The sequence below is a fragment of the Sceloporus occidentalis genome, unplaced genomic scaffold (assembly GCF_023333645.1).
Source record: "Sceloporus occidentalis isolate IW3139 unplaced genomic scaffold, rSceOcc1.0.p SCAF_218, whole genome shotgun sequence".
Taxonomy (NCBI): Eukaryota; Metazoa; Chordata; class Lepidosauria; order Squamata; family Phrynosomatidae; genus Sceloporus; species Sceloporus occidentalis.
The window spans coordinates 378817-404627 of NW_028317198.1; the positions used below are offsets into that span (position 1 = coordinate 378817).

At 44.7% G+C, this 25811-nt stretch overlaps 1 protein-coding gene across 1 annotated transcript in view; it reads left to right on the forward strand.

Annotated features, from left to right (window-relative positions):
• Positions 1-25811, forward strand: part of LOC149277329 (lysine-specific demethylase 4B-like) — a 98551-nt gene that overhangs the window by 22327 nt on the left and 50413 nt on the right. The window lies entirely within an intron of this gene.

A 25811-nucleotide genomic window follows, 5' to 3' on the forward strand; every position in this document is an offset into this window, starting at 1 on the left:
TCTAAAAGGTTATTTAAAGTATTCAAAGTCGGGGATTTGAGAGTTGTTGAGTAAAAAAACCAAGAGGCTCTTGTTGGGAAGAAGAGATTTTTATATGCATTGGACCCAGAGGATAAGAAATGTTTAAATGGGCAATAGGAAATCGTTGTAAGAAATGGTGTTAAGGATGTGCTGATTACTACTGGCTGAATGCCGTTCTAGCAATGATAAATATACAGTGTTAAGAATATTATCATAAAAGCAGTAGATCATCCAGGCAGGAAGCTAATGGCTTAAAAAAACAGGCAGTAATCAGGCTGGTCAGATGGCTTCAAATTCATATTGCACAAGGTATTTTGGGAACGAATGGTCTGTTAGCCTAGTTGAGGGCAAGGATTGAATTTTTTCAGAGATTGGCTGCTTAGTGGATGGTAAGTGGACACAAGGGCTAAAATTTAATTCAGATTCATGTAGGGCTGAAACAACTAATCGATAATAATCAATAATTTTCATTATCGATTAGTTGAATCGATTTTTATCGATTTATAAAAAGAGGTTTTTTTCAGAGCAAATGCTCTGGAAAAACTCCTGTCCTTATACAATCCGACCTCAAACAGATATCGGATTATAACACTAGAATCCAGATCCCCCACAACGCTGCAGGGGACCTGGATTCCCCTCGCTGTCAGCCGGTGGGTGTCCGTGCGATGCGCACAGACAACTTCCGTCTCTCCCCTCCACTTCCGCTGGGGCTCCTACGATGCAGCGCCAGCATTACATGATGTAGAAGCCCCAGCGGAAGTGAAGAGGAGTAACGGAGGCTGTCTGTGCACATCGTGCAGACCGACACCGGCTGACAGAGAATCGAGGTCTCCTGCAGAGCATCATCCTCTCTATCAGCTGGTGGGGGTCTGCGCGATGCGCACAGACAGCCTCCGTTACTCCCCTTCACTTACGCTGAGGCTTCTATGAAGCTCCAGTGAAAGTGCCTGTCAGCAACGGAGGTTCACAAAACACCAGGGAGTCGTGTATGGGAGGGGGGAGAGAGGCAGAGTGGTGTATGGGGGGGGGAGGCAGAGTGGTGTATGGGGGGGGGGCGGCAGAGTGGTGTATGGGAGGGGGGAGAGAGGCAGAGTGGTGTATGGGAGGGGGGAGAGAGGCAGAGTGGTGTATGGGAGGGGGGAGAGAGGCAGAGTGGTGTATGGGAGGGGGGAGAGAGGCAGAGTGGTGTATGGGAGGGGGGAGAGAGGCAGAGTGGTGTATGGGTGGAGGGAGAGAGGCAGAGTGGTGTATGGGAGGGGGGAGAGAGGCAGAGTGGTGTATGGGAGGGGGGAGAGAGGCAGAGTGGTGCATGGGGGGGGTATAATGAATTTCAGAGTGGCATATCCGGGGGAGTGAGAGTGGTGTAGATTGGTGTATGGAGGATATAATGAATTTCAGAGTGGCATATCTGGGGGAGGCAGAGTGGTGAATCAGGGAGTATAATGAATTTCAGGGTGGGGCGGAGTGGCATATCAGGGTGCACAGTGGCATATAGGGAGGTATAAGGCATTAATGGGAGTGAGTGGCATATTGGAAGTTATAAGGCATATCAGGGGGCACAGTGGCATATAGGGGGTATAAGGCATATCGATATTAGGCATATCAGGGGGGCATAAGACATATCTGGGGGTATAAAGTATATCAGGGGGCTCAGTTGCATTACACTGGCATATAAGGAGTATACGGCATATCGGGGGCACAGTGGAATCTCTGGCATATAGGAGGTGTAAGGCATATCTGGGGGCAGAGTGGCAAGCTGCCCCTAAATTAACCCTAAAGACCCCATCAACCACAACTGCCCCTAAATTAACCCCCACCTACCCTAACTTTCAGCAGCCCAAATATACATTTTATACTCAGATGAGTTCCTGAGCCATGTGGATGCTATAGGAAACTGCCGATTGGCCCGGCCCCTTTCGTGCTCCCTGTCCCTCCCTGCAGTCACTGTTGATTGGCCTCCCGCCGTACATTTCAATGTTGCAATTAATTTCTTGCACACATAAGTGCAACAGTGGAAGAAAACACCACATTTTGTTCACCAACATATTATTTACTATTAAAAAAAGTATAAAATGTGAAAAATTTTGAAAAAATTACTGTTTCTAACTTTTAGTTGAAAAATCTTTTACTCATCTATAAAAGGTAATGAAAAAACCTGCTAAATAGATTCTACTATTTGTCCTGAGTTTGGAAATACCCAATGTTTTTATGTTTTTTTTTGCTTTTTTTCTACACATTATGGGGCAATAAGTACAGGTAAGCGTTTTGCTATTTCAAAGCCATTTTTTCCAAAACTGGTAATTCTTCCCCCCATGTGCCATTTCGGGTATCTTTGAAGCCGGCCAATGCAATTTACCCCATCAAATCATATATTTTTGAAAACTAGACAGCCCAGGGTATTCCAAATGCTAGTATTTTAACCCTTTCCAAGCACTAATTCTACCATCAGCCTTTGTCAAGCTTTATGGTAGTAATTTTTTTTGCATTTGTTTTTTTCACACACATTTTACTTCAGGTATGAATAAACAGGTTCTGGTATATGTCACTATCATAAAACACCCCAATATGTGTTTAGCAACATCTCCTGAGTACAGCAATACCTCACATGAATTATTTTGCCTGGCTGTTTGGGGGCAAAAGGGTCACATTTGGGGCATTGGCATTTTTCAATGTTGAACTTTGGCGTTTGGCGATCAACTGCCCATGCCCTATTTGGTACATCTTTGAGCCGGGCCATTTCAGTATGCCCAATAAACCCATATATTTTTGAAAACTAGACACCCCAGGGTATTTCAAATGCTAGTATTTTAACTCTTTCCATGCACCATATCTACCACCAGTCTTTGTCAAACTTTGTGGTAGTCATTTTTTTGCATTTGTTTTCACACACATTTTACTTCAGGTATGAATTAAAAGGTTCTCGTATATGTCACTATCACAAAACACCCCAATATGTGTTCGGCAACATCTCCTGAGTACAGCGATACCTCACATGAATGATTTTGCCTGGCTGTTTGGGGGCAAAAGGGCCACATTTGGGGCATGTGCATTTTTCAATGTTGAACTTTTGCATTTGGGGGATCCACTGCCCATGCCCTATTTGGTACATCTTTGAGCTGGGCCATTTCAGTGTGCCCAACAAAACCATATATTTTTGAAAACTAGACACCCCAGGGTATTTTAAATGCTGGTATTTTAACTCTTTGCATGCACACATTGTACCACCAGAATTTTTTCAAAGTTTGCAGTAGTATTCTTTTGTGTGTATTTTTCCCCCACACACCTATGTTATGTATGAATTTACAGCTCCTGGTATATGCCGCTGTCACACGACACCCCAATATGTGTTCAGCAACATCTCCTGAGTACAGTGATATTCCACATGCATGGGTTTGTGATTTTTGGGGGGAACTAAAAGGCCACATTTGGTACGTGTGCATTTTTCTAATTGGAAATTAGATGTGTGGCCATCCTTCCCCCCGTGTTAATTGGGACATTGTTGAACCCGGCCAATTCAATTTACCCCATCAAATCATACATTTTTTAAAAGTAGATACCCCATGGGCATTTAATATGCCAGTATTTTAACTCTTTCCATGCGAGAATTGTTTTAAGCTAATGTGCTAATTTTAGGACTTGCTCACAAAAATATATTTTTTATAGATATATTTTATTTTTTTGTTGCCTTTTTAAAAATTTTTTTTCAACTTGAAGGTTCCCCTGATCGTGACATCAGTGGGAAATTATTTTTACATTTTACAGGTTTTTTTACTATTTTTTTCTAATTATCATTAATTTTATTAAATTTTTTAATTTATTTTTACTAATCACACTGTGATTAGAAAGCTGGGCTCCATTGACTTGCATGGTTGAATGCAGTACCTGTATTCAACCTACAAGTGGAGCCCGAGTTCTCTATTTTTTTTTTCACCCGTTTTAACAAATGACGGTCCTGGCACGTCATTTGTCGTAAATGACTTGTTTTTCCGTGACGTGCCCGGACCGGCAATTGTCATTAAGGGGTTAATTAATTAACTCATTTCTGAGTAGATTGGTAGTGTTCACTGCCCTACAGTTCCCTAATGAAGGCTGGTGAAAGTTGAAACACACAGGGGCAGCTGGGCAGAGTGGCAATAGCCCCCCCCAGCCCACCCTAAGTCTAAACAAAACGTCCACTAAAGTGGCTGATGCAGCCCTCCACCAGGCACGCCTTTGATGCAAGGCAAAGGTCTGCAGAAATCGTAATCAGCAGGGGCTGCTTACCTTGCGTTGTTCGCACACTATGTAAACAACGTCTCTTGTCCGGCCCAGGGCAAGCAGGAGCCCAGCGGAGTCACGTGAACGTATCATGTCACATGACCCTGCTCTGTTCCCGTTTCCCCTGGGTTGGTACAAGAGAATTTGTTCACACAGAGGGAAGCATCGGCCCCTGCGGAAGTCTGCGAGCGGCACCTGGAATTCAGATAAGAGGGTGGGGAAGGGTGTAAGAACAAGTATGCGTGATTGAGGAAATGGATGAGTATCTGTGAATGAATGAATATGTGTGTGATAGCATGGATGTGTGGGGAAAGCATGGTACAGGGAGGCTGTTTGAGGCTAGGATGCCACAGGCAGGCGGTTAGGGGGCAAAGGTTGGAAGTCCTATGCTTACAATCTGGGTGTTGGGCAGATCCTGTGGATGCAACCAGGGCTGACATGATCCTAATTCACAAGGGGATGGTTGCTGGGGGCAATACACAAGAGTACGGGGGCATTAGGGTGACCACATCGGCCATGTTTTCCAGGACACATAACTTTAACATATTGCTGACCAGCCCAGATAAAATGCTACCCTGCAGTATGGGAGATGTATAAACTCATGGAAGGAAACAACTAGTCAGATATACATCCCCCATACGGCAGGGCAGCATTTTATCTGTGTTGGCAGCATCAATACACAAGGGAATAGCTGGGGCCATTATATAAATCAGTACTAGGGGCAGGTTGGGGGCATAAATACACATCGGGGGCAAAAACACAAAAGGGGGGGTCAACGACAAAGCAGTGTGGAAAATACTTTATTGTTGTAGCTTAGCCCGTCCAGATGTGGGTATCACTTTTCTATAGTGTGGAGGGCTGCCTATTGGCGTAAAGGCCAATGACAGTGGAAGTCTTGAATCTTTAATACTTCATGTGAGACTTCAGTTAACGACAGATGCCTCATGTTTACTGTTAAATGAGAGACATTGTCTGTTGAGAGAAGATGCAAATCAGTCGGTGTCCAGCTATTTTTTTTGATTCAAACTAACAAAAAAATAATAATTATTGTTGCCTTTAGACAATAGTCAAGTCAAGCAGGCAGCCATTATGGTTGATTGCAACTATTGTAAAAAGAATGAAGTTAAAAAGAAACCTCAAAAATTGCCAATATCCTGTTAGCTCATCACATATAAGAGCCACTGGCTGGCATTCTGGAAAAATATCCTGATCCCTGTTGAAATCCAGCATCAGGGATTGTGATGTCACAGACCATCATACCAGAATATTCATGGGAGTTGTAGCCCACAAAAGCACGTGAGCAGCTTTGAGCAAATCCATATTAAAAATAATAAAAAGCCAAAAAAAATTCTATACATTGTCCTAATTAACCATATGTCTAAGATTTTTTACATATTCAGTCCTCAAACTTAATCTGTTAGCAGGAAAAATGGGCAAGCATAAGGATCTGAGCAATTTTAGCAAGGGCCAAATTGTGATGGCTAGATGACTCGGTCAGAGCATCTCCAAAACTGCAGGTCTTGTGAGGTGTGTTCTTGGTCTGCAGTGGTCACTATCAAAAGTGTCCAAGGAAGGAAAAGTGGTCAACCTGCAACAGGGTCATGGGCTGCCAAGGCTCTCTGATGGGTTAAGGGGGTAAAGGCTGGCCCTATGGCCAACTCCAACAGACATGCTACTGTAGCTCAAATTGCTGAAAAAAAATGCTGGTTTTGATAGAAAGGTGTGTGAAAACACAGTGCATCACAGTTTGTTGCATATGGGGCTGCGTAGCCGCATACCAGTTAGGGTCCACATGGCCCGATTTGTGTGCTTACCTGGTGAACACATGGCACCAGGATCCATCCACGGAGTCCCCACCTCGCAACTTACAGGACTTAAAGGACCTGCTTCTAACGTCTTGGTGCCAGATACAAAAGCACACCTTCAGAGGTCAAGTGGAGTCCATACCTAGATGGGTCAGGGCCTTTTTGGCTGCAAAAGGGGGACCTACACAATATTAGGGAGATGGTCATAATGTTTTGGCTGATGGGTGTACATTGGCCTGGCCTCCTGTGGCGGCATTGCTGAAATACCATATTTGCTTGACTATAAGGCAAGGGTGTCGCTTTCCTGCGAAGAAGAGGGAACACCCCCCCCGCTTTCTAACTCACAGCAGCAGCCGCTGCGAAGAAGAGGGAAATCCCCCATCTCAGTATGTATTTCTGGTTGATTTCCTGTTGCTGATCCGGCTTATTTATTCATTATTCCTGCTCTCTGGTCCCTGACCTTGCCTTATCTACGGTCCTGTCTGATTTCGGTGTCTCCACCTACACTATGCGTGACAGGTTTTTTTTTTCTTTTCTTATAGAAAAAACAACCTTGTCTTATAATAATATAAAGTTGTGTGTTATGTAGACTTCAGATCCGTGGCAAGGCCGACTAATTGCACCATATTCACCGTGATGTGTGACAACGCAGCTTTCCTTAACCCCTTAATGACTGTTTCTTACTCGTAGTACATTGTGTGGCAATGGCTCTTTTAAAATTTGTAGCTGTTTAGCATCTTTCTCATTTCGTGCTCCCACACATATTATATATTGTTTTTTTTTCAGGACAAACAGGGCTTTCTTTAGATACCATTATTTTTATCATATCATCTAATTTACTATAAAAAAAAGATAAAATATGGTGATTTTTTTTTTCTCCCTTTTTAAAAAAACAAACAAACTTTTACTCATCTGCAAAAACTAATGAAAAAAACTGCTAAATTCTACTATTTGTCCTGAGTTTAGAAATACCCAATGTTTTTATGGTTTTTTTTTTGCTTTTTTCTGCAATAAGTACCAGTAGCGTTTTGCTATTTCAGAACCATTTTTTCCCCAAAGCTGGTCATTCTGCCCCATGTGCTATTTCAGGTATCTTTGAAGCCGGCCAATTAAATTTACCCCATCAAACCATGTACACTACCATCAGTCTTTGTCAAACTTTATGGTAGTAAAAAAATGTTGTATTTTTTTCACACATGTTGTATTCCAGGTATAAATTCACCGCTCCTGGTATATGTCACTGCCAAACACCCCAATATGTGTTCCGCAACATCTCCTGAGCGCAGTGATACTGCATGCATGGGTTTGTTAGGTTGTTTGGGGACTAAAAGGCCCTTTTTTTGAGAGGTGTGACTTTTTTCAAATTGGAATTTTGACTTGTCAAAAAGTCTGCCCACATATCCTATTGGCTGGCTTCAGGTGTCTTTGAAGCCGGCCAATACAATTCGAGTCCCGGGCTCACATCTTTTATTGGTGGGTCAATAGTTCGCGAAATCCTGCAGAACCCAATACAGGACCCAACTTAAACAGTGGGAACCATCTGCAAAAGGAGGGGAGAAAGAAGGGATAGGGGTGTGCTGGGCCACAGCCCGCAGGCCGGAGCAGACCCTCCGTTGACCCTTCAGATCCATGTAATGGCGACCCGTGACGTTGCAAACTTCTCCAGCAAAGGTTCCCAGGTGGCAAGGAATAGATGTGATGTGTCATGTAGATACGCCATGATTTTTTCCAATTGCAGCATATTCGATATCTTAGCTTCAATAACCGAGGGTGTACGTGACTTCCAGACCCTGGCAACAGCGAGGCGGACCGCTGTGCAGACTCGAAAAATGAGACGGTGAGCTCGAGAATTTGATCCCCAGGATGTGGTTGTATAATTGGGAGATTGAGCCACTAGGTTTGTGGGATTGATGGCTCGCTTGTTCATAAAATGTAGACACGTGTGCAGGATGGCGTTGAATAAAATGATGGAGGTAATGAGATGTTGATGGTATCGAAAGAGTTTTGTTGCGGGAATCTCATGCAATGACTGCAGCTGCTGGAAAGAATATGGTAAATTATTCTGGAGCAGGTCTCCCACTGTGACAAGTCCCTTGGTGACCCACTACTGAAAAGGACGGACTCGGAGGCCTGCGGGGAAGTCCGGATTCTGAAATAGCGGTGACATTCTAGAGCTGTCATCAGTGAGACGGTATTTGTGTTGAACTTGATGCCATAAGGAGAGTGAGTGAAGGAGGGTGGGGCAGACGGAGACCCTGGATTTGTCTAGAGTGGAGTGCCACAGAAGCCATCACAGGTATACCCATCGAGCAGGGGGAAGGGCGCACAGAGAAGGAGAGGATCATCGCCAACTGTGCTGTAACATAATATTCATAAAGGAGGGGAGTAGACCCTTTTACGTCTTAGGCCTGTAAAGGGTGGATTTAGCAAGTCGACTCCTTCGTCCCTGCCAGACGAACTTCTCGACAGCCCCTTGAAGGCTGGTAATATCCTTCCTTCGGAGCTGCAAGGAGATGGAGCGGAAGAGGTACAGCAGCTTGGGCAATAATGTCATAGGATAAGGTATAGGAAGACCACATTGCCAAGTCGCGTTTTAGATGCGCGATTAGTTGTGAGTAGTTAGCGGCGTACATCTGCAGATGGGAGGGGGTAATGTTGATGCCCAGAGACGTATGAATAGAGGCTGCCACTTAAAATCAAAATTAAGGGAGAGGAGTTTTACCATATGATGGGGGAGGTTTACATTAAGGGCCTCACGCTTGTCTGAATTAATCTTATAGCCCGAAAGCCTCCCAAACAGCCCCGACAAATTATATAAATTAGGCAGGGACATGAGCGGGGATGTCAGGGAAAGCAGTACATGGTCGAGTGGAGCAAGTTCAGGGTGCGCCGGATATTTTCAGGGGCATCCCTACCCGGGATGAAGCCCACCTGATCAGGATGGACCAGGGTAGGCAAGACTACATTTAGGCGAAGAGCGAGAACCTTGGCAAATAGATTTAAAACTATGTTAATAAGGGAGATGGGTCTGTAGCGGGTACAAAGGGTTGGGTCCTTGCCCTCCTTAGGAATCATCACTATCTTGGCCCTCTGCATATCTGGAGATGGACGCGCCTCCCCCGTGAGAAATGTATTAAAAAAATTGGCCAGGTGTGGGAGAAGACATGTGGCAAAAGATTTGTAATATTTGGCAGTGAAGCCATCAGGGTCCAGGGCTTTAGAATTCTTAAAAAGCGGCCGAAACTTCATCAACTGTGATAAGATCGTTTAGGGTAGCAAGCGTCAAGGTGGCAAGTGAAGGGAGCTTACAGTCCGAGAGGAAGAGACGGTGAGGACGAGGTTTTTTTTACCATCATACAGGTGGGAGTAATACTCAGCAAATCGTTCCGCAATAGCTTCAGGGTCAGAAGTCAAGCATCCCGATCTGGTCTTAATACTGCGTATAGTTCGAGAGCGGGTGAGGTTACTAAGTTTTCTCGCCAACATAGTATCTGGTTTGTTTGCCTTCTCGAAAAACGTTTGCTTGGTGCGAAGAAGCGCTTTGATAGAGTCTGTAGAGAGTAACAAATTCAGTTGACCTTGGGTTGCAACAATGTCCTGGAGGAGACTTTGATCTCACGACCTCTTATGGTCCGCTTGCAATTTTGTCATTTTGGTGGTGAGGTGTTGAATTTGCGATAGAAGTTGCTTCCGTTTGGCGGAGGCGTGGGCTATGAATTGACCCCGAAAAACCGCCTCATGTGGATCCTAGGTCGTACCTAGGTCGTACCCAAGGTAACCTCCGGAGTCAAATTCTCGGTGAAGTAGTCCTGATTAGTGAGCTGGGCTCCATTAACCTTGCATGGTTGCAGGAGGAGCTCGAGAGTTCTTAATGAGTTCATAAATGTTTCTATTGTTGACGTGACGGCAACGTCATTTAAATGATGGCACTTGTGGTTGCTCTTCGGAGCAATCACAAGGCTATCGGGGTAGGGGTGTTGTGTTGCTACATTCCTCGATATCGAGGCATGTCAGCAACACAGTTTATGCTTAAGAAGCGATTCCGATCACTTCCTAAGCAGTTTTAGCCTGCCGCTGTCGCGATCTTTGATGATCGATGCAGTGTCGGCCATTTTTCTTCCGGGGGCGGCTTTCCTCTCAGGATCCACGGTCAGCCTCACTTGTGAGGCTTCCGTGGATGCTGCAAAGCCGCCGATTGCGGCAAAAACGCTGTATGGCTTTGTCATTATCACGTTGCACTGCAAGCCCGTACGGATTTTGTCGTTAAGGGGTTAAAGCCTCATGAGTGAGGATATCCGGTAAAGAAGAAAAAGATGGTCCCGGAACCGCCCAATTGTTGTTAAAAAATGAGGGTCCAGTCATAATAAATTATAAAGAAATCATAAAAAAAAGATTTTATGAGCAAGTTCTAAAATTGGTGCTGTGTCTTCCCAAAAATCCTGTCATGGAAAGAGTTTAAATACTAGCATTTGAAATACCCATGGGGTGTCTAGTTTTTCAAAAATATATGGTTTGATGGGGTAAATTTAATTGGCTGGTTTAAAAAATGTGCACCTCACAAATGTGACCTTTTATCCCCCAAACAAACCAATGCTTGGGTGGTATCCCTATACTTAGGAGATGTTGATAAACACATAGTTTGGTGCTATTTTAAAGAAAAAATATACATCAGTGGAATGGTAAAACACAGTATTTTACCTACTAAATTGGAATACATGTATTAACATTTGGTATCTATTATGCAGTTAGTCAGCATAGGTTATATACAAACAGAAATTTGGAAAACCAATAGCCATTTTAAGATCCCCCTTAATTCATAATGCACCTTACTTATATATTCCGCTCTGCCCCCCAGATATGCCACCCTGCCGCCTAGATATGCTTTATGCCCCCTAGAAATGTCCAGCACTCCATGAAGATAGAAGTGTATATATGTGTATGTATATACCGTGTTTCCCCGAAAATAAGACAGTGTCTTATATTTATTTTTCCTCAAGAAGACACACTATGGCTTATTTTCAGGGGATGTCTTATTTTTATTACGTATGGTACAATAATCTACATTTATTTAAATATAGACCTGAGAGGGGAAGCCGACCTTGTTGATGGGGCTGCCCGCACCTCCGAGATAGCAGCTCCCGGTCACCTCCGAGATAGCAGCTGCCACGCCTATCACTATGTCTTATTTTCGGGGTATGGCTTATATTGCGCAAATGCTTAGAAATCCTGCTACGGCTTATTTTATGGGTACCGTATATTCCGGCGTATAAGACGACTTTTTAACCCCAGAAAATCTTCTCAAAAGTCGGGGGTCGTCTTATACGCCGGGTACTAACCGAGTAAAATATTTTATAAAGAATTTTTTATAATAACTTAGATGATATGATCATATAATGATATCTAAAGAAAGCCCTTGTCCAGAAAAAAATAAAAATATATAATTTGTGTGGGTACATTAACCCCTTCGCGTCTGGTGATGTACCAGGTGCAAGCTCAAGTGGGCTCAGCGGTTCTGTGACGGTTCTGGTACGTCATCCAAAAAAATGTCCCCACGTCGCCATAATTGTGATCGCGGGGGCACTGCTGCTGCTCTCTACGCAGGTGTCTGGGCAACCCCCCCCCGAGCCTTTGATCACTCCCACCGAGCGATTCTGTAGGATCAAAACTCAATCGCCGGTAAACCAGCTTCAGGGAAGGGAGTTGTTTGTTGATTGGGTCTCCACACAAGTGTGTGAACCTGCCACAACATTCTCCTGCTCCCTGATCGCTTCATGTGAGCTTTAACCCCTTTAGTGTCGCATTTTAGTGGTTAATACACGTCTTGTACGGGGCTCTGCTGCTGGTCTGCCTGGAAGTAGACAGACCAGCAACAGCAAACAAGAGCCCCCACAATCCCTTTGATCATTCCTACACTTCCCTCTTTGTACTGCTAATACCTCTCCCTATACAACCAACCATTCTGCTAGCATTTCCTGCTTGCATTGTCCTATTTACCCCTAAATCCCTTTCCTCACACGTTGAGGTTAGGACAGTATCAAATATTCTATAATATGTCCTTGGGTTTTTATGCCCTAGGTGCATTACTTTGCATTTATCCACATTAAATACCAGTTGCCACACCTCTGACCATTTTTCCAGTTTACCTAAATCATTTGCCATTTGGCTTATCCCTCCAGGAACATCAACCCTGTTGAAAATTGTTGTGTCATTGCAAAAATACATACCTTTGCATCAAGACCTTTTGCAATATCACTAATAAAAACATTAAAGAGAATGGGTCCAAGTACAGATCCCTGAGGTACCCCACTGGTAACAAGACTTTGCCCTGAATGTACACCATTGACTACAACCCTCTGTTTTTTGTCACCCCGCCACTCCCTAATCGATTCAACAACATTGGGATCTAAACTCAGAGATTGCAGTTTATTGAGAAATCTTCTATGTGGGACAGTGTCAAAGGCCTTACTGAAATCCAGATACGCAATGTCAACTGCACCACCGTGATCAATTACATTAGTCACCCAATCAAAAAATGTTCAACAATCCTATCCTTTAACATAGTTTCCATTAATTTCCCCACTACAGATGTAAGACTTACTGCCATTTTTGTGAATGGGCACAACATTCTAATGGGAGTCGTCCAATCCCCTCGGACGACTCCCATGACCGATGATTGGTTAAATATATAGATTAACGGGTTTTGCTAGTACAAGCTCTTTTAATAACTTGGGGTGTATCCCATCAGGCCCCATCTACTTATTTGTCTCTACCTTAGACAACTGAAGTAAAACCAACGCCTCGATAAACTCACATGAATCAAATGGCTCAGTCTTTTTTTTCTAACCGAGGTCCCTTTCCCTCAGTTTCATATGTAACAACTGAACAGAAATATTAATTCAGGCAGTCAGCTAGACCTTTATCCTCTTCTACATACCTTCCTTCTTTTTTTTTTTTTTTACTCTTACTGACCAGCCAAATACAATTTTCTGTTACCTTCTGTTACTTTTAAATAATCCCATTTCTCCTGGTCTCCATTTAAATGGCCCCAGTCTGATCTCCTCTACACATAATCTCATTTTAGAAACGTCAGCTTTTCTAAAATCTAAAACTTGTTTTCGTGTGGTGTGACTCAGTCACTGTTCGTATATTAAACCACACTATTACGTTTGAACAGGTGAGGAAACAAGGATGCAGGGAATAAGGTATCAGTCTCTTTAGTGTGCCCAACAGGTAAGGATGACTCCTGGGAAGGAGCAGAGTTGACAGCACAGTGCAACAGATAGTATTGTCCAGTTATCAGGCAGAGAATAGTCAGGCGATCCGGGTCAGGAGCAGAGAGGTTAACGTGGTCAATATACAAGCAAGGATCGGTACCAGGTATCAGGCAGAGAATGTTCAGGCAATCCGGGTCAGCAGCAGAGAGGTCAACAAGGTCAATATGCAAGCAAAGGTCGGTACCTGGTATCAGGCAGAGAATGGTCAGGCAATCCGAGTCAGGAGCAGAGAGGTCAACGATGTCAATGTACATGCAATGGTCGGCAACAGGAATCCAGCAGAGAACACCAGTAAGAGGTACGTATACAGCTTAGTTGTAAGAACAACTGAGCACTGAACAGGTATCAGTGCTCAATTTTTAAACCAGCCCCCCTTCCAGATCCCGCCCCCAACCGTGACGACGTCCAATGGATGTTTCGTCTCCTCCATGAGATTGCGTCGCAGCGGGTACTTGGGTGATGCGCTCAGAACGGGAGTGCGACGCTGCGAGCACCCAGGGCGACTTGCTCTGGACGGGACCGTGACAGGCTCCCCCCCTGAGGAGGGGCCTCCAGCCTCTCAAGGGTCCCGGTTTACTGGGATGGCTGGAGTGAAAGGCACGTATCAGGTCCTCAGCGTGTAGTTCACGGGCGTCTTCCCAGGAATTGTCTCTAAGGTCGTATCCCTTCCACTGGATAAGATATTGAAGGCGTCCCCGGTATCGTCTGGAATCCATTATACGTGCTATTTCATTTTCCTCCGTATTGTCCACGGTAACTGGAGCAGGAGGATCAGGACGTCATCCCGGGGACGGTTGTCGTGCCAAGGTTTCAGTAACGAGACATGAAAGATGGGATGGATCTTCATTGTTGTGGGACTGCACAACTTGAGATGGACTGTTGTCTGCTTGTGCCTTGTATCGTTCTTGTGCCCTGGTGAGGGTGTTGCGTAACAACTTGCGCGTCTTGAGTATTTTCGGTATCTGTTCCGTCATTGAAGAAACAACATTAGGGATTGGGGAACCAGGGAGCATGGATGGATGCAATCCATATGCGGAAAAGAAGGGAGACAGACGCGTGGCGGAGTAGATATGATTGTTTCACGCAAATTCAGCGATGGGTAGCAATTGATACCAGTCGTCCTGGAGATGGGTGGTGAAGCAACGTAGGTATTGTTCCAGCGTCTGATTGGTACGCTCAGTTTGGCCATTACTTTGTGGATGGAACGACGTGGACATAGAGCGGTGGATGTGTAGTATATCACAGAAGGCCTTCCGCACATGTGACGTAAATTGAGTCCCCCTATCAGACACGATAGTCTCCGGTAATCCATGTAAACTAAATATATTGTGAATAAAAAGAGTGGCTGTTTCAGGGTAAGCGTTTGGCTGGAATAAAGTGGGCCATATTTGTGAACCTGTCAACCACCACCATAAGAGTGGTGTGATGATGCGATACCGGTAGGTCAGTGGTGAAATCCATTGACATCCGTCCAGGGCGTCGCGGGTACCGGGAGTGGGCACAGAAGACCAGCCGGCTTGTTTCGGATGCTTTTTGCTTTGGCACAAACGGTACAGGAACGAATGAACCGAAGGACGTGGTTGAGTAGAGTGGGCCACCAAAACTATCTTTTTATCAGGTCTATAGTTTGGGCAACTCCTCCATGTCCTGTTGCTGGTGTGTCATGGCAGTGTTGTAGAACTCGGAGACGAGCTGTGGGAGGCACGTAGAGTAGGTCCCCACGGAAGTAGTGCCCGTCTTTCTTGTGTAGTTGGAGGTCCTCTGGAGGAACAGGGTCAGATGCTTGGGGGTGGAACAAGTCCCAGAAAGAGCGGGTACAAGCTAAGAAATGCCCGGGTCATAACATAGTCGCACATTCGGGATAGCGAGTCCGCTTTGGTGTTCTTTGTACCTGGTCTGTAAGCAATGTGGAGTCCAAACCCGTTTGGCGGTTTAATAATCGATTAGTTGGCCGATTATTTTTTCGATTAATCGGATAAAAAATGGAAATTTTTCTTTTATTTAAAATAATGCAATGAACAAACTGGGTGTTAAAAAAAAAAAAAAACAACCAGCAGAATAAAAACTTCAAATTTACACTTTCATCTCTTTATCACAATGGCATTTCTCTATTCACCTTCTTATTTTACTGACATAATGAAAGCTACAAGAACCCAAACAGTGTTTCTCAAACTAGGTTTTAAGACTTAGTTATTAGTCAATATTAATTCATATGTTAACTATTTTTTCATATTTAATAAAAAACTGAGAAAAAAACCTTGTTTATATTTTCTTATATTTGCCAAACTGCCCCCACTTATGCACATCTGATCCCCAGCTTGCCACTCTGCCCCAGATATGCCTTATACCTCCTATTTGCCAGAGATTCCACTGTGCCCCTGATATGCCGTATACTCCTTATATGCCAGTGTAATGCAACTGAGCCCCCTGATATACCTTATACCCCCAGATATGTCTTATGCCCCCCCTGATATGCCCAATATTGAAATGCCTTATAGCCCCTATATGCCACTGTGCCCCCTGATATGCCTTACAACTTCCAATATGCCACTCTGCCCTTCAGATATGCCTTATACCTTCCAATATGTCACTCGCCCCCATAAATGCCCTACACCACCCTGACATTCATTATACTCCCTGATTCACCACTCTGCCTCCCCCAGATATGCCACTCTGAAATTCATTATACCCCCCCATAGACCACTATAACTCACCCATAAACCACTCTCTCACCCCCTCCCATACACCACTCTGCCTCTCTCCCCCCTCCCATACACCACTCTGCCTCTATCCCCGACTCCCATACAGCACTCTGCCTCCTCCCCCTCCCATACACCACTCTACCTCTCTCCCCGACTCCCTGGTGTCTTGTGAACCTCCGTTCCTGACAGGCACTTTCACTGGAGCTTCATCGAAGCCCCAGCGGAAGTGAAGGGGAGTAACGGAGGCCGTCTGTGAGCATCGCGCAGACCCCCACCAGATGACAGAGAGGATTATCCTCTGCAGGAGACCTGGATTCTCCTTTCTGTCAGACGGTGGGGGTCTGCACGATGCGCACAGAGAGCCTCTGTTACTCCCCTTCACTTCCGCTGGGGCTTGTACGATGGACCTATGATGGACATGTGATGCTGGCGCTGCATCGTAGAAGCCCCAGCGGAAGTGGAGGGGAGAGGCGGAAGTTGTGTGTGTACGCATCGCACGGACACCCACTGGCTGACAGTGAGGGGAATCCAGGTCCCCTGCAGCGCTGCGGGGGATCTGGATTCTAGTGTTATAATCCGATCTCTGTTTGAGGTCGGATTATAGAAGGAGAGGAGTTTTTCAGAGCATCGATTAAAAAACATGTTTTTAATCGATAAAAATCGGTTCGACTAATCGATAATGAAAATACCGTAATTGCTCGATTATAAGACGACCCCCCAAAATCTGAATATTAATTTAGGAAAAAAAAGAAAAAGGCTGAATATAAGACGACCCTATAGGAAAAAAGTTTTACCAGTAAATGTTAATTCATGTAAACTATTACATTTTTTAATAAAAGCTATGATTGAGAAAAATATCTATTTTTTAATTTCCTTGTATTTTCCAACCTGCCCCCCAGTTACGCACATCTGCCCCCAGGCTTGCCACTCCAATATGGCACTGTGGCCCATGATATGCCTTTTAACCCTCTATATGCCACTGTGCCCCATGATATGCCTTTTAACCCCCTATGTGCCACTCTGCCTCCAGAAATGCCTTATACCCCTATATGCCACTCTGGCATTTAGGGGGTTAAAAGGCATATTAGGGGCAGAGTGGCATATAGGGAGGTATAAGGCATTTCAGGAGGCAGAGTGGCGTTCAGGGGGTTAAAAGGCATTTCATAGAGCACTCTGCCTCCAGAAATGCCCTATGCCCCCATTTAACACTCCCTCCCCCCCACACACACACAGACACACACTTACCGGTGCTTCCAATTTCCTGCTGTATACCGGGGCAGCAGTCTTCCTTCTGTCTCCCGCCCATTTAACACTCCACACACACACACACACACACACACACACACACACACACACTTACCGGTGCGTGCCAATTTCCTGCTGTATACCGAGGCAGCAGTCTTCCTTATGCTGCAGCCGGAAGGAGGTGTGGCTAGCAGCGGGGGTTGTCTGCGTCCATCGCGCAGACCTTCCCCGGCTGTCAGAGATCAGAGTTCTCTGATCTCTGACAGTCGGGGAAGGTCTGCGTGATGGACGCAGACAATCCCCGCTGCTAGCCACACCTCCATCCGGCTGCAGCGGAAGTTGTCTACGCGGATCTCGTGGACGTCATCCCGCTGCCCCTGTATACAGCAGGAAATTGGAAGCCCCGGTAAGTGTGTGTGGGGTGGGGGGAGACAGAAGGATCCAGGTCCCCTGCAGCGGTGCGGGGGATCTGGATCTTAGTCTCATAGTCAGACCTCTATTTGAGGTCTGATTATAAGACGACCCCGATTAGAAGACGAGGGGTATTTTTCAGAGCATTTGCTCTGAAAAAAACCTCGTCTTATAATCGAGCAAATACGGTAGTTGACGACAATTTTCATTATCGATTTTATCCATTAGTTGTTGCAGCCCTATTTTTGTGATCTGTGAAAATGGGGGTGGAGTGTCCCCTCCAGCAGATGTCTCCATCAAGTGCCAATTTCATGGCTACATTTTTTTTCTCTGACCCCATAATTCTGTTCTGCGGGAGTCGTGGTTCGTGAGAAGAAGGCAACCGGGTGGAGCTGGTTGTCGGTATCAGCCCTTTGCGAGAGAACAGCACCGACTGCGGTGTCGGAGGCATCAACCTCTAACGTATAAGGTCTTTGGTGCACCGGATGGATCAATATGGGGGCTGACGTGAACCGCTCCTTCAGGAAAAGAAAAGCTCTGAGCTTCCTCGGTCCAGCAGAATTTTCGTTTGATGGAAGTTAGAGCGGTGATAGGCTGTATGATTTTGGAGAAGTTCCTGATGAACTTCCGATAAAAGTTCGCAAAACCGACAAACCTCTGAACACCGTTTCTGGGTGGGGTCGGGGAAGGCCACTGAAGGATAGCATTAACCTTTTTTGGATCCATCTCCACCCATGTAGGGGTTAATATGAAGCCCAAAAACTCTACCGCCTGTGTTTCAAACACGCACTTCTCAGGTTTAGCATATAAGTGTTCTCTGTGTTCCAACAGCGACGGAGTGTAGATCAGTATGTCGTCCAGATAAAACAAACAAACTGATCCAACATGTCTCAGAACACATCATTCATGAAATGTCCGTACCGGGATCTGAATGCTGTCCTCCATTCATGTCCCTCTTTTATCCTCACCAGATTGTACGCTCCTCTCAGGTCTATTTTGGTGAATGAGGCGGTGCCAACACGTTCCATTAGTTCTGGGATTAACGGTAGAGGATATTGATTATTTTACCGTCACGTTATTCAGCTCCCTGTAGTCAACGCAAGGACATAACCCACCGTCCTTCTTGGGAATGAAGAATATCCTTGCTCCAGCAGGGGAGGGTGGACGGTCTGATGAAGCCTTTGGCTAGGTTCTCGTCGATGTAGTCCTTGAGAGTGACGAGTTCAGTTTCGGACATAGGATACAAGTGGCTGAATGGGATAGGGGCACCTGGAAACAAGTCAATCGGACAGTCGTATTCCGTATGTGGTGTTAATCGATTGGCTGCTTTTTTTCTTGAGCACATCGGCAAATCGGCTATAATGGCTCGGAATCGTGGGGATCGGAAGGGAGCTGTGGTTGTGTGCTACATTGATGGACAGAGGCAGCTTGTGTGAACGAGTGCTTTTTTTTGGAGAGGATTGACACAGAACAAGAGTTCCAATCAATGTTAGGGTTTTTGGTCGGTAACCAGGGAAGCCCTAAGATAACGGGAAACACAGGAGAGGGAATTGCGTCAAACAATATGTCCTCCGTGTGATCAAGGTTGATGTGCATGCGTAAGGGTAATGTCTCTGTGGTGATAGGACCTGACTGTAGAGGGCGTCCGTCCACTAACTGCAGCAGTAGAGGTGTCATCTTCTTCTGGAAGGGTATGCCATACTACTGGATTAAGCCGGTGTCGAGTATGTTACTGCTGGCTCCGGAGTCAATCATCGCTGCGAAAGCTACAGAATACCCCTTCCACTGCAATGAAATGGAGAGGGACACATGATGTGATGAAGGTGGAGAAACACCGTGGGTGGCAGGAATCGACAATGAGGGTAGCTTACCCCTGGATGGCCATCTCCTGTTTCGACACTTGTTGGCATAGTGCCACAATAGAGATCAAGAGACCGACGTCGTTCCTTCTCGGCACCCGACAAAGGACCTCGGATGAGTCCTATCTGCATAGGTTCCTCTGTGGTTTCTTTGGGAGTGATTTTGGTTTGTGGTGTGGGGATGGACCGTGCGTGAGAAGGAGCTGATAATCGCTCGGCCTCTCGTAACCTCCTGTCGATCTGTATGCATAACTTGATGAAGTCTTCCAAGGAGGATGGGATAGCAGATCTGGCAAGTTCATCACGTATAGAATCCGACAGACCCAACCGGAACTGGTCATGCAATGCTGATTCATTCCATGTTGTCTCTAGGGTGATACGCCGAAATTCCGCTATGTAGTCTTCTACCGGTCTTTTGCCTTGACGAAGGGCCCTTAAAGCACTTGTAGCGGAAGTGGTCCTGAACGGTTCATCGTATAGGGCATCCATGGCCTGCCGGAAGGATGTCTACGTTTCAAGTACAGGGCTTTTGCTGCGGAGCAGGTGATGGGCCCAGAGTTGTGGTTTCTCGGATAATAGAGATATGACTGTGTATCTTGATATAATCATTGGTGTAAGTTCTCGGTTTGAGGCCGAACAAGACCTGACACGAGGTTATGAATGTCTTGTAATTCGTGTGGTCTCCAGTTTATCGTTCTGGCAAGGGCACCTGTGGTTCAGGCGCGGTTGCTCCTTGTAGTACAGGTGGTCCTGGCACCCCAAGGGGTATAGGAGGAGGTTCACCAGGAACATTGAGAGCACCTTGCGTTTGTACTATCTGTTGTTGTAGTTGATTCTGTCCAGTTTGGACTTCGTGTAGGCACTGCGTGAATGTCGCCATCTGCTGGGCGGGAGCAGTCACAGCTTCAGCTAACCCCGCGGTTTCCATAAGGGCTCAGTTGTTATATTATGTTTGAACAGGTGAGGAAACCAGGATACAGGGAATAAGGTATCAGTCTCTTTAGTGTGCCCAACAGGTAAGGATGACTCCTGGACAGCACAGTGCAACAGATAGTATAGTCAACAAGGTCATTATGCAAGCAAGGGTCAGTACCGGGTATCAGGCAGAGAATGGTCAGGCAATCCGAGTCAGGAGCAGAGAGGTCAACGAGGTCAATATACATGCAATGGTCGGCAACAGGAATCCAGCAGAGAACGTATACAGATTAGTTGTAAGAACAACTGAGCGCTGAACATGTATCAGTGCTCAGTTTTTAAACCAGCCGCCCTTCTAGCTCCCGCCCCCAACCGCGACGACGTCCAAAGGACGTTTCGTCTCCTCCACGGGGTGTGAGATCGGAAGGAGGGGGCGTGGTGTGCAGTGCCGTAGGTGTCCTTCACTTTGCGGCGTTTTGGTTATTATGACGGGGGATTAAAGTCACCCGTCATAATAACCTTCCCCTTCACTGTCATTTCAGCCATTTTCTCCGCTAGTAGATTATCTAGTTCTTCTACTTGTCCTGGAGGTCTATAAATCACACCTAACACAAGTTACTTTACTTTTCCCAAACCGACTCTATGTTCTTCTTGCCAACTTGTGTTATGTTAGATTTTATGTTGTTTTTCACTTATAGGGCCACCCCTCCCCTTTCTGTGTTTTTTTTTTTTTATATATAAAGAGTACCCCGGTATTGATATGTCTCAGCCATTTTTCTCATTATATCATGTCTCAGAAACGGCCACTATATCAACATTCTCAGTTGCCACTACTGTTAGAAGTTCATGGATCTTATTCCCTAAACTGTAAGCATTTGTGGAAATGTCATTCAACACTAATGCTGCAATCACTTTCTGTCTTTGTTTTGGGGGGCAAAATATATGCTTCTCCCTATTATCTGTATAGACTAAACCCCCAGATCCACCCACCTGGTTACTAAGTAAATCGCCTTCCCTTTCTATACTGTCTAGCCCAGTATTTATTCCCTCCTGACCCCCCCCCATTCCTAGTTTAAAATCTCCTCCAACCATCTAGCCATTCTCTCCCCAAGCACATTGGACCCTCTTGGATTCAGGTGCAATCCATCATGACAATAGAGATCGTACCCCAAAGCAAAATCAGCCCAGTGCTGTAAAAACCCAAAGCCCTTCTTACACCAAGACTTCAGCCATGCATTTAGCTGCCTAATCTCCAGCGGCCTTTCTGGTGTAGCGAATGGCACAGACAGTATCTCTGAGAATACTACCTTGGAGGTCCTTTTTTTTAATCTTATTCCCGAAATCCCTAAAATTACCTTTTCGGACACTCCATTTTCCTCTTACTATGTCATTGGTGTCAATGTGCACCAAGACAGCTGAATCCTCATCAGTCCCTCCCAATAATTTATCCACTATGTCTGCAACATGCCGAACCCGGGAGACAGCAAACCTGCCTGGGCTTCCCTTCCTTCTGGATCCCCTGCACATTGTTGGGGAAAACAGCTTTTACCAGAAAACCCACCTCTGAGTCTGCCTACCCAACATGCTCACTTGAATTTGTTGGGATGGAGAAACTCTGGGGTGGCTGCCTTCTCTCTCCCACTGCAACCATGTCTTACTGTCACCCAGCTGTGTGCCTGGCTCTATTCGGACTGATCTCCTCCCTCATTGCTAGGGGCCCCATCTAAACTCTGCTCAGTGAGCAAGAGACTCCTCTCAAGATTGTCAATCTCTCTGTTTCATTGTGCCTCTTGAGAGCTCCAATCTCAGCTTCCAGAGAGGCCAATTGTTCACACTTGCCACAGCGATATGCACCCTGGAACTGCTGTTCAAAGCATGCATACATCTGGCATGATGTGCACTGAGTGAGATCTCGAAGCTTGCTCATGTTTTATGGAGGGACGTGTATTTACAGAATTTAAACAATATCCGACTTACCTTAGTTTCTCTTTACAACTCTAGTGCTGTACTTACTTCTGCTGTGGTGCACAAACTGGCCACTTACAGAAAGCAAGTTACTTAATGTATAAATAAGAAAAACAAAATACCGTATTTGCTTGATTATAAGATGAGTTTTTTTTTTCAGAGCAAATGCTGAAAAATACCCCTTATATTTGAGGTCATCTTCTAATCAGACCTCAAATAGAGGTCTGACTACAAGACTAAGATCCAGATCCCCCGGGGGACCCGGATCTGCCTCTCTGGCAGCCGGTGGAGGTCTGTGCAATGCGCTTCTGCCGGGACTTCTATGATGGAGCACCAGCATCACATGACTTTCCGGTGCTCATTTATAGAAGTCCCAGGGATTCTGACGCACGGGCCACAGCAAATAAAGGGATGCACTGGTAAGTCGGGGGGGGAGGGGGTTAAGAGTGGCATGGGGGTTTAATAGTTTTCTGGAGGTAGAGTTGCATATAGGGGGTTAAAAGACATATCAGGGAGGCAGGGTAGCATATAGGGGGTGTAAGGCATATCTGTGGGGGAGAGTGGCAAATAGCAGGTATAAGGCATTTCTGGAAGGGAGAGTGGCAAATACGAAGTATAAGCCATATCTGGAAGGAAGAGTGGCAAATAGGGGGTATAAGGCATTTCTGGGGGGCAGGGTGGCATATAGGGTGTATAAGGCATATCTGGGGCAGAGTGGCATATAAGGGTGTATAAGGCATATCTGGGGGCCAGATGTGCATAACTGGGGCAGAGTGGTAAAAAAAGGAAATAAAAACAAAACCCTTTTTCCAATCATAGTTTTTATTAAATATGAAAAAATTGTTTACATGTGAATTAATATTTACTAGTAAAAACATTTTTCCTATAGGGTAGTCTTATATTCAGGCTTTTTTCCTAAATTAATATTCAAATTTTTGGGGGTCGTCTTCTAATCGAATACGGCAGTTAAAAAAATATTTAAAAAATGGTAACACACAAAAATAATTTCTCACTGATATCACCGTCAGGGCAACCTTCCATGGGCAATGCCCATGGGGTGTCTACTTTTAAGAAATGTATGATTTGATGGGGTACATTTAATTGGCCTGGGTTCAACAATGTCCCAATTAACACAGGGGGAAGGATGACCACATGTCTTTATTTCCAATTTGAAAAATGCACATGTCCCAAATGTGGCCTTTTAGCACTCAAAAAACCCGACAAACCCATGCATTTGGGGTATAACTGTTCTTAGGAGATGTTGCTGAACACATATTGGGGTGTGACAGTGACATATACCAGGGGCTGTAAATTCATACCTAAAGTACGTGTGCGGGTAAAAATACTACTGCAAATTTTGACAAAGGCTGGTGGTAGAATTAGTGCATGCAAAGAATTAAAATACCACCATTTGAAATACCCTGGGGTGCCTAGTTTTCAAAAATATATGGTTTTATTGGGCACATTGAATTGACCATGCTCAAAGATGTACCAAATGAGGCATGGGCAATGGATCACCAAAAGGTCAACATTGAAAAATGTGCATGTCCCAACTGTGACCCTTTTGCCCCAAAACAGCCAGGCAAACCCATTCATGGGTGGTATCACTGTACTCAGGAAATGAGATGTTATGTGACGGTGACATATACCAAGACCTGTTAATTCATACCTGAATAAAAAGTGTGTGAAAGAAAAATGGCAAAAAATATGACTACCACAAAGTATGACAAAGAGTGGTGGTAAAATGTGTGGATGGAAAGAGTTAAAATACAGCACTTAAAATACCCCGGGGTGTCTAGTTTTATATAAAATATATGGTTTGATGGGGTAAATTGCATTGGCCAGCTTCGAAGATACCCGGAATAGCATGTGGATGAAGAATTACCAGATTTGGAAAAATGGTTTTGACAAAAATGCTACTTGTACTTATTGCCCTATAACTTGCAGAAAAAAGCAAAAAACAAAAACATTGGGTATTTCTAAACTCAGGACAAATAGTAGAATCTACTTAGCAGGTTTTTTTAGTTGCTTTTATAGATGACTAAAAGATTTTTCAAGTAAAATTCAGAAAAATTCCTTTTCTTTAATTTTTAATTTTTTTTTATAGTAAATTATATGGTACAATCAAAATAATGACATCTAAAGGAAACCCTTCTTGTCCTAGAAAAAAAATAAATTATATATATATATATAGTGACACAATACCCCTTCACTTGGTACTCTGTCCTGGAATCTTTACTCACACAGTCTTCCAGGCTGCAGAGACCTTGTGTGGGTTCAGTAAACCGGAAAGAAGAAAATTACAGCTAAACACGAGCACCACAGAAATGTTAAAACAGCCATTGTCACGAAGGGTACAAAAAAAAATAAATCAGTCATTGTCACAAAGGGGTTAATCTGAAAAAAAGTTTCACAGTGCTGCGCATGAAAATACAGGAATAAAGTGCATACAGAAATAAAGGTTACAGATTAGCAAAACAGTCCATAAAATAAAGCAAGAAATTCCCACGTACCATTACAGTTGCACAATATGAGTCCTGTGAATTTAAGATGGTTGTCCTTGAAGTTTGGGGGAAAAAAAAATACAAAAAAAACAGACGTTTCCATTTTTATAGGAATCTTTTTCTCTAGGAGACCACCCATTTGGTGTCACGTGGGAAAGGGGGAGTGTGTAGACCAGGCACTTTAAGATGCTCCTAATGAGCTGTGTCGTAAAACCTGTCAGTAAACACCTACCTGATATTTAACTTGTTTGGAAATGTAGCTTCAGTGGCTATACCCCAAGTGGACCCTTTATAAGTAGACAGATACTGTAAGAGTTACACTGCACTATCGAGACATCCATCTCTGGTTTTCATGCTATCATCACCTTCCAATCTGTATATAATGTCATCCTCTCCTCTCTTACAGGTATAAGTATCTCAGTGCATCTGATCCACCCCTGAACCCCTCATTTCCTGCTGTAACCACTTGTGTTCACATTGTATCTCTCTATCCTGCCTGTCTTTATTATACCCTGCTGATTTTAAAGGGTTCACTTTGGTGCCCTCTTGTCTAGCTTAATTAGAACTGTTAAAACAAGGTGTGAAACATCTGCATTCTATATGCAATCATTTTATCTGACCACGTGTGAGGTAGCCCTATAAATCCCTAGGCTTCACTTGGAAACAAGATTGCTTGGAAATGTAGCTACAGTGGCCTCACCCGAAGTGGACTCTTTATAAGTGTTACACTGGAGGGGAACTGCAACACCATCTCCTCATGCAATCAGCAGGTAACCCAGCTACTCTCAATCTAATCCTTACTATGAACCCCTACATTTTTTACTCTTTTCCTTAAACATATTTCATCTCCCTT